The sequence below is a fragment of the Gavialis gangeticus genome, unplaced genomic scaffold (genome assembly GCF_001723915.1).
Source record: "Gavialis gangeticus isolate Ggan-Ray unplaced genomic scaffold, GavGan_comp1, whole genome shotgun sequence".
NCBI lineage: Eukaryota > Metazoa > Chordata > Crocodylia > Gavialidae > Gavialis > Gavialis gangeticus.
The window spans coordinates 12,436,823-12,445,623 of NW_017728996.1; the positions used below are offsets into that span (position 1 = coordinate 12,436,823).

Genomic DNA, 8,801 nt, shown 5'->3' on the forward strand with positions numbered 1-8,801 from the left:
CAGTGCAGCCTGGCTTTTATTTTGAAGGGTGTTTTTAAAAAATAATGTAACTTATGTGAAGAGTGTTGTGTTTAAAAAAAAAAAAAGTTCAAAAAATACCACGCATGATTGATCTCAAGTCTGCTTGCCGATCCAAAGATAACACAGCACAGCAGTCAAATATACATTTTATGGGCTTTTGTCTGTTTTGCAATAACACTGGAAAGCATTCTTTAATTAAAATTTAAAACCGTAACTGATTAATTTTCTGTGTAAACAATCCCTGTAAACATGGAATGTCAGCATTTTAAGGGCACACTGGTATAAATTTTGCTTCCTCTCTCAGATGCTCTGGGGGGAAGATGGGAAGAAGAGAAGAGAAAAAAAATTAAGTCCAGGAAAAGAACTGGAAGAGGGGAAAAGTTCAAGGCCCTGGTGTTCTGTACTGCAAGCACACCAGCTGCAGGATCTCGCCTGCTGCCCATTTCTCTATGGAAGAATGTTGGCATAAGCTCTCTGCTCTTGCTCTGGTAGGATTTATTTTCTCTCTGTGGCTGAAGGGCAGTGTGGGACTGATTGAAAAAACACCCAGTCCTGACCCAATGTGATGCAGCCATCTTGGGTCAGGCACTAGGACACATGGGTCTTAACAACTCTTCTATAAAAGCTTTGTGATTTTTTAGGAGCAACAGCAATAAAATAGTGAGTAACTAAAAAAGAAAAGAAGAAGAAAAGGAAAGATGCTCCTCTTTCTCTTTCTTTTTGTGTGCTTATGTGAGGGGTGGGCAAAATGCGGCTCGTGGGCCAGATGCGGCCCGCCAGGCCATTCTATCTGACCCGCAGGGACTCTAAAAAATTTAGAAAATTAATATTTATCTGCCCCTGGCTGCCTGTCACCTGGCCCTCAATGGCTTGCCAAAACTCAGTAAGCGGCTCTCTGCCCGAAAAAATTGCCTGCCCCTGGCTTACATGCACATTTCTGTAGAACCTTTTGCAGGAGGGTCCCAAAGGGCTTTAAAACTTACAATACAGTAAGGTCCAGACTCTGAAAGGGATCCTTTCTGTGGGTATTAGATGCTGAAATATCTGTAAGGATTTTGATTTCAGACACCTATACAACTATAAGGTTAGACCATTGTCTTCTTCCTGCTCTGTGCAAGCCAGTATAGGCATCCCATGAGCTGATGAGGAATTTAGCCATGAGACTTCCAGTATCAAGTGTTGGAATTATACAGTCTCAGCCACCACAATTGTTCTTGCCAATATGAGAACTTACTAGGCCTGTGCGAATAGGGAAGTATTCGATTCAGATTCAGCCAATTCAGAGGGCAGTGATTCGAATCCCCATTCAATTCAGCTGAATCAGCTTTGAAAGTTTCGGCAATGATTGAGAGAGATTTAGATCAGCTGGGGAGAGGCAGGCACAGGCAGGTGGGCGGCTGCAGATTCTCCTGTGGCTCCTCCACTGTGCCTGCCTCTCTCTGGGTGGGGGGAGCCATGGAAGAAGCCCCCATGGCTGCCAGCACTTTAAAAATAAAAAATAAAAAAAAAAGGTCCGCACTCACTGGCTGCAGCAGTGGTGATCAGGGCCTCTGGGCAGAGCATCCATGGGGGCTTAGCTCATGGCTCCCCCCACCTGAGGAGAGGCAGGCACAGGTGGAGGAGCTGTAGGAGAACCTGCAGCTGCCCAGCTGTGCCTACCTTTCTCCAGCCAATCTGAATCTCCAAATCTTTTCTGAATCCTTTCCGAATCAATTCGGATGCTTCAAATCGATTCAGACCTTTTAATGGGTCTCCCAATTTGATTCAGAAGAAATTCGGCCCAGATCAAGCTGAATCTCCACCGAATCAAATTGGCAACCAAAGCTTCTCGCAGCCCTAGAATGGACCTTTAATAAACTTTTTGCTTCATATTTGGGAGGTCGTACATTAGTCAACTGTTTGGTCTTTAGTGATCTTTCCCTTAACTATCGTGAATCTCATACTTCCCAGAAAAGCTCCATCTGGAATTCTGCCTTCCATAAATACCGTGCAGGTACATAGCCATAACCTGACTCTCGGGAAGACAACAATGTCACTGGAAATGCTATATAGCAGTCTCACTGGTGTGGATGATTTTCAGAATTCAGCAACAATAATAACAATCATGATTATTATTATAATGATGATGGTCTCATCTCAGGAATTCCAAGTGCTTCATGGGCAGCTGATTAAACCTCCTAACACAAAATGCAGATATTATAAAAACCATTTCACACACACGGTAAACTGAGACAGAAAAATGCTAAGTGACTTCTCCCAAACCAGCCAGAATTAGGGTCACAATTATGAAACCAGACTGTGTTGATTACCAGTTCTCTGACATAACCGAAGGCCACCCTAGGATTACTAGGGCTAGATAGGATAAATATGCAATACTTGGCAGGACCACCAATGACCTTTTGTTAAGATGCTGCCTGCCATCTCTTCCACACATGTGCCTTTTTGATTTCGTGAAGTTAAACAAGGTCCTCCCAGCAATAAATCCTCGTGTCCTCAGCACCCGTCTCATCAGGCCTGCACCTGGGAACTGAGCCTGAGCTCAAACAAGGGACAGCCAGTGCACGAAAAGTCCCGTCTTTCTCAAGCCAAGAGCTCCTGTGCTTTCCTAAAGGTCCCTTTGTTCATTTCTGAAAACAGCAAAGTGCCACAGAAGTGATATGTCAGTTGGCGATATCAAATGCATACCATAGAGGTGACCAGTTGGAAAGCAGTCTACAGAACCGGGGACACACAAGGAAGTCTCAGAGTATTACATAGGACATTTATCTTCCAGTGAAAACACTAAAGAGTTGTCAGGCAGAAGAAGATCACCAACAGAGGGTGGAAAGCCTTAGAAATCCCAAGGCGGAAAGGGTAGAAATGTCCAAGAGCTGGCACTTCCAGAGCAAAAGAGATTTACTGTAGCTCTTGCAAAGACTATTTGTTAAGGAGGAGAAGATTAAACAGGAGACCCTATTCAGAGCTAGTGGTCACTTAGAAGGTCTTGGAAGCATTCCTGGGCAAGAACATAGCCAGCCGAGGCTCAAGCTGAGCTTCGCACAGCCTGCCCTGCTCCACACAAAAGCACCAGGAGCTGTTCCCATCCCATATTCAATTCGGCATAAGTACTCTTTTAAATGCTAGTGAAAGGGAATATCAGGCAGGCACAAAAAAGGACAATTACATTATAGTTTTGAACTAAAAAGCCAATCTTTCTGCATTGAAATGAAACCTGAAAGGCACAAGCAAGGGGGTAAGGAGAAGAAAGACGGGGTGGGGGGAATGGAGAAACTCAGCTGAGAAAAAGACTTCAGAAGCTCCAGCATTTGCTCAAGAGCCCTTATGTCTCTGAATGGTGCTATTTCTCTCATGCTAGAGAGCCACTAAGTTGTTTTTTTTTTCCCATCCCCCCCCCCCCCCCTCCTTTGGCAATGCGAACAAGATCATAAACGTCAGATGTAGTCTTGTCGCTTTAATGGTCTCATGGCTATGAATAAAAATGGCGCGGTAACAGATTTGTTAATTGACTTTATGTGCAACTGGCATACATTAGGCAGCTCCGTTAACACCGCTCGCAAAGCTGGATGCATTGCTTTTCTCTCCCATCACCGTCGAATTAAACTTTTAACAGTTGAGAGACCAGAGGGTTAAGCCTAGAAGGCTGGAGTGATATTTTCGCCGCCTTTGATGACACACTAAAATACAGAATGTCTCATTTTGCAGCAGAACATTGAGTCTGCGAAGCCGATGTACATGTGGTTACTATTTGCAGAATTTGGCATTTTCTATGAATAGCATAAAACAGGCAGCGGATCAGCTGTCATGTTTTGACAGGGTTGTCCTTTTTTCCGAATGCCATTCTTTTTTTCTTTCCTTTTTTTCCCCTTTGAGCAGAAAACCCACTCTTTCTTTTTTTTTTCTCCAGCAAACTACAGTTGGAGGAATATTATATTCAAGGGCCAATCTGTGGTCATGGGTTCATACACAGGGCATAAGAAACCTTCTCTTCTAAGGGCTTGTGACCCTAATGGGTGAAAATAAAAAAGTGTTAAAGTTAGTGGACAGGTGCTACTACAAGGAATTTTACCACGGGGGTTAGTTCTTTGAGGCAAGAATGGCTTTTTACAAGACACGCTGGTCTGCCAGATATAAGATTAAGTATCCCATTTACGTAAACATGTGTTCTTAAAATAATGAGGTATTTTACCCCACAAGTCTGTGTTCCTTTACCCTACATTCTACAGAGAAAAAATCTTAGCTTGTTTCTTGGGTTGAAATACGTGTCTTCAATTTAGAGCCCTTTGCATCAGTCACAAAAGACCACATTATGATGGCTGCCTTTCTAATCTGGATGCCCAGGATGCTAAAAATGTGGCATTTTATTTCTCAGGACTATATTTAAAATCCCCAGCCCTCACTATAAGGCTGTAACGCTGAAGCTTCTGCTGCTTCCTGTTGTTAGAAAGGAAGAAGGATGGAAATCTAATTTCAGTCCACAGACAGCTAGTGGCCAACTGCATTGTGCAGACTGTGGGGAATGAACTGTGACATCTATGAGTATTGCACACACGCGGACACACACACATGCATGCATGCACACGTGCGCACACACACACACACTTCATTTGCATGGTACAGTGGTCAGAATTTGCCCAAAAGAGCCAAAAACCTACCAGAGGTGTTTCCTGTTTTAAGAAATGAATAAAACATGGCATCTCAATTGGTCTTGCACAGTGTCTAATAATACATTCTGATTTTTTTTTTAAGTGTGTGTATATGTGTGTGTACATGCACACTGCTACACATGTCCGTGCATGTGTTTATTCATGTGTGTATGCTTATTTTTATATAGACCCCCATGGAGCAGTGGTAGCCATGTGAAAGTTTTGGAAATAGTTAGGGCATCTGATAACTTCCAGTGCCTCACCAAAGCCCTGACTACTAAGCTGTCTTCCTAGATTGAATCTGGCGATTCCAAAACACTGAACACCTTCAAAGTGTTTTCATTTTAAAAAACATAACTGCCGCAGTAACCTTTTCTTTTTGTCTCTTCCCAACATTGCAATGATCCTGATCAAAGTGATGCTGGTATGAGATAAAGAGTAGGCAATGTTCAGTTCTGGACTAGTGACACTCATTCAGGGCTAGAAATGGAGGCCAAATTCTATCCTCAGGAGAGCTGGTATAACTCAATATAGCCGCATGGATTTAATGGCTTTCCAAGTGGATGGATGGATTATATTAATGGCTGATACATTTTCTAGTTTGGTCTGAAGGTTTTTTCCTCTCTTCAATTCAATCTTAGTGGAATTATTTGGCTTTGAGAAAAGTAGGACGGGAAATTACTTAAAAAATATATTTTTGCCAGTGATGCAAGGTTAATTTAACATCTCTATTATTGGAACATGTTCACGGGATAATGACTGAAGGTGGACAGAGTCAGAACACCAGTTTTGCATCAAGTCTAAAAGATAAATAGCACCTCTGATACGTTGTCCCAGAGAAACCCAGTGGATAAAAAAAATCAAATAAAAATCTGAGCTCTCTGTAGTCAAGGTATAGTCAACAGATCCTTGTACAATAGGTCCTTCAGATTTGGCTATTCTAGGAGGTGTTGCAGTAAAGTGAATAAATAGAATAGAGAAGGAAGACAAGAAGTAAAAAACCCAAACCAACTGACCCGTCATATCTTTAATCTGTAAGCACTCTGTCTCATATGTTCATCTTCCCCTCATGGGCTCTTTCTTCACCTTGACAAACTACACAAGTTGGCATGGTTTATCCTAGTACCAGCCTATTACTAGTTTGGGATGCTACAATGCTGGCTGGGGACCTTGGCATTATTTCCCATCCTAGAGGCTTAGCAAAACCAGGGATGTCAATAATTCTCTGTTTGTTATTATTGTTATTATTAATAATGTTATTTAAAAATCAGCAGGCTTGCTAGGATGAACTCTTCCATCACTCAGAAATAATGGGGAAATTACCCAACCTGATTTGACAGTTAATTATCACATCACCTCTCTTCATGGATCAAATGATTAATGTCTAGTAATCAATGGGTTTACTAGACTCTTTTGCTCTGAATGTTGCTCTTCAGTTCCAGACCCTCTCTCATAAACTTCTGTTAATAGCTTCTTGCAGTGGTTGCAAGGAACAAAATGTTTTAATGCTGTGATGGACATTGTCTTTGGAAATGAAATAATTTTCTCTACAGCAGGGCTGAAGGATCCTGGTATCCTTTATTCTTTAAAAAAAATGCTTGAAGTATTTAAAATAAGAGTGCAGGTTTTTTTGTTGTTTTTTTTTCAAGGTATTTTCTCCAATCCAGCTTTTCACCCCAACAAGTTTAGATTTTTTTTTTTAATTTGCAGGATAGCTCGTGTTCATAAAAGCATATTTCATTCGAGAGTTAAAAGGTCAGTTGCAGGCTGATCATGGAAGCTTTTAAACTCTCTTACTGACCTGGAGTTAGTGGATTCATGCAACTTTCCAGCATACCCAGTATACCATAAAATAAGTGTTTTACGCTACACTAGTATTGCTGGCAATGCATAAAATAAATGTACTGTATGTTGAAATGCCATGACTTGAGTTTAAAACACTAACTGAAGATTATATATAGAAATGTAACTCTACTTGTACAGTGCCTAGCACAGTGGGATCCCCAGTCTCTATTGGCCTTTAGGCATTACCATAATAACTATGATTAATAATACTAGACACACAATGCGAGTGTGTATACATTTACTACAATTACCATAAACTCAGCTATCATCATTATGTGATTCATCTTTTCATAACAATTAAGCCCCACAACCCTTCTCAGTTCATTTGAGGATGAGTATAACTTTTTTTTTCCTTTATCACCCAAGACTGAATACTTCAAATCTCAATTAATACTTCTGTTCAGTGGCTGGACATTAATTTTTCTGGAGAGCATGCAGTTTTTCTTTTGAATAATTAATAGCCTCCGAATCTAAACTGCCAATCCAGGGCTTGTATATTTAAGAATATGTGCCAGGGTCACTTTTTTTGGACTTGCAAAATGAGTTGTTGATGAGGCCTCTACCCATCTGAATTACATTGCAGATGGTGATGGTAAAAGTGCCCCATATTTTATCCACCATTTAACTGGATACACAGAAGTATCCAAGTATACATTTTTATACAATTGTGCACTAAGGTGGGACCTCCGTAGCATAACAGTGTGTATGCATTTTCTGAATGAAACACAAAATGGGATGCAAATTCTCCTTATACCCTCCCTGCCCCACACAAACCCAATAGAAATAGCCAAAAACCCAGTTACAAATGACCAGAAAGCCCAACCCTTCCTCTCCCACTTCTGCAAGTTTGCAGTAGAGGTTTAATTCCAATAGGCAAATAATACCCGGATTGAGAGCAGTAGTAGTTCAACTAGTTGCAGAAGAGCCCTGACCCATCACACCTTGTAAGGCTCTTTACCGGTTGAAGGAAGCTGATACTGGGCCAAAGGGAGCTACCTGTGTCTGAAAGCTGAGTAGCCTTTGGACTATATTAACACTAATTCAGGATGCACTGATTCTCCAGAGTCTTATGGAAAAATCAGATGAATGTGCAGCCAGTCTGTATGCCTATTCTGTATGTATACCATGAGGAGAAATGAATGTGTGAGTAGCAGGTATTTCAGCTATCATCTCTAAAACCACCCAACCCTAGAAAACAATATGGTTTTTCTTCTCTCTTTTCCCTTAGTTTTTAAAAATTTTTTCAGGCCTTCTGAAAATTCTGCTTTACAGCTGAACACGACTGCAACCAAAACCCAGCCTTACAGCTGAAGCCTTCTCCAGGCAGTAAGTGTTTTGTTTAAAGAAGCCAATGGTTGTTTATACTGTATGATCTGCTGCTAGCTCTATATTCATTTTGATTTTCGGTGCAATAACACAAACCAATACTTCCCTGAATGAACGCACTAATTAAACTGGATACCATTCATCAAAGGCATCCCTGTTATGACTGCAGCACACTTGCACCAGGGAGAAATCCAGCCCTATGTTCATGACTCATGTATGAACACAAGCAGAGCAAGTTGGACACATTTTATCTCAAAATCTTTCCTAAAGCTGACTTTTCAATCTCCTCAAGCTCTGCTTACATCTTAAATCATAAGGGTTTGTCTTTTCCAATATATTTTCCCCTTTGAAGCTGGGTGTGTATTTCTAAATTGGGTTAAACCATGAGCTCCTTACTCTACCATATTGCGTCTTCTCTCTCCAAACTTTCCATTGATTTCCCACCTAAGCGAGGACCTCAGGGATTCACTTTATATGTTTTTATGCTTTATTAAAATTAAAGAAAAAACAATCCTGCATGCTTGACGGGAAGCAGAAGTTTCCTTGTCCAACGTTTCACAACTTAGCAACGAGATCCGGATTTTCTCCTCTATGTGCATCTGACTGGCAAGTGCCTTTTACCAGGAACTGCATGGAGAGGAGCATGGAGAAGGGAATTGCTTTCATATATGACTTTTATATATGAATGTCTATATATTTAATATATGACTATTCATATAGACGACTGTTCATATAATTGCTTTCATATATGACTCTTCTCCAGTCTAGACACCCTCCAGCCCTGCGCTGGTCTTCCTGGAGTAGTTTCGATATTATCCTTATCCTCCACTCGGTTTCTGCTTGCTGCTGCCCTTTGATATATGCAGAGATCTCTCTCCCATCTCCAACCAAAGGGGCCTCCCAATTTTTTTTATTTTATTTTAATTTTTTTTTGCCTGTCTTCATTGTGGGTCCAGCTGGAAAAGA

General features: G+C 41.1%; 1 long non-coding RNA gene across 4 annotated transcripts in view; it reads left to right on the forward strand.

Moving 5' to 3' along the window:
• The first annotated feature begins 331 nt into the window (after nucleotides 1-331).
• Nucleotides 332-8,801, forward strand: part of LOC109288483 — a 65,259-nt gene continuing 56,789 nt past the window's right edge. For all 4 annotated transcript variants that reach the window (XR_002095156.1, XR_002095157.1, XR_002095158.1 and 1 more), the window contains exons 1-2: nucleotides 332-509; nucleotides 7,757-7,835. This is a non-coding gene — a long non-coding RNA (uncharacterized LOC109288483). The remainder of the gene's footprint in view (nucleotides 510-7,756; nucleotides 7,836-8,801) is intronic.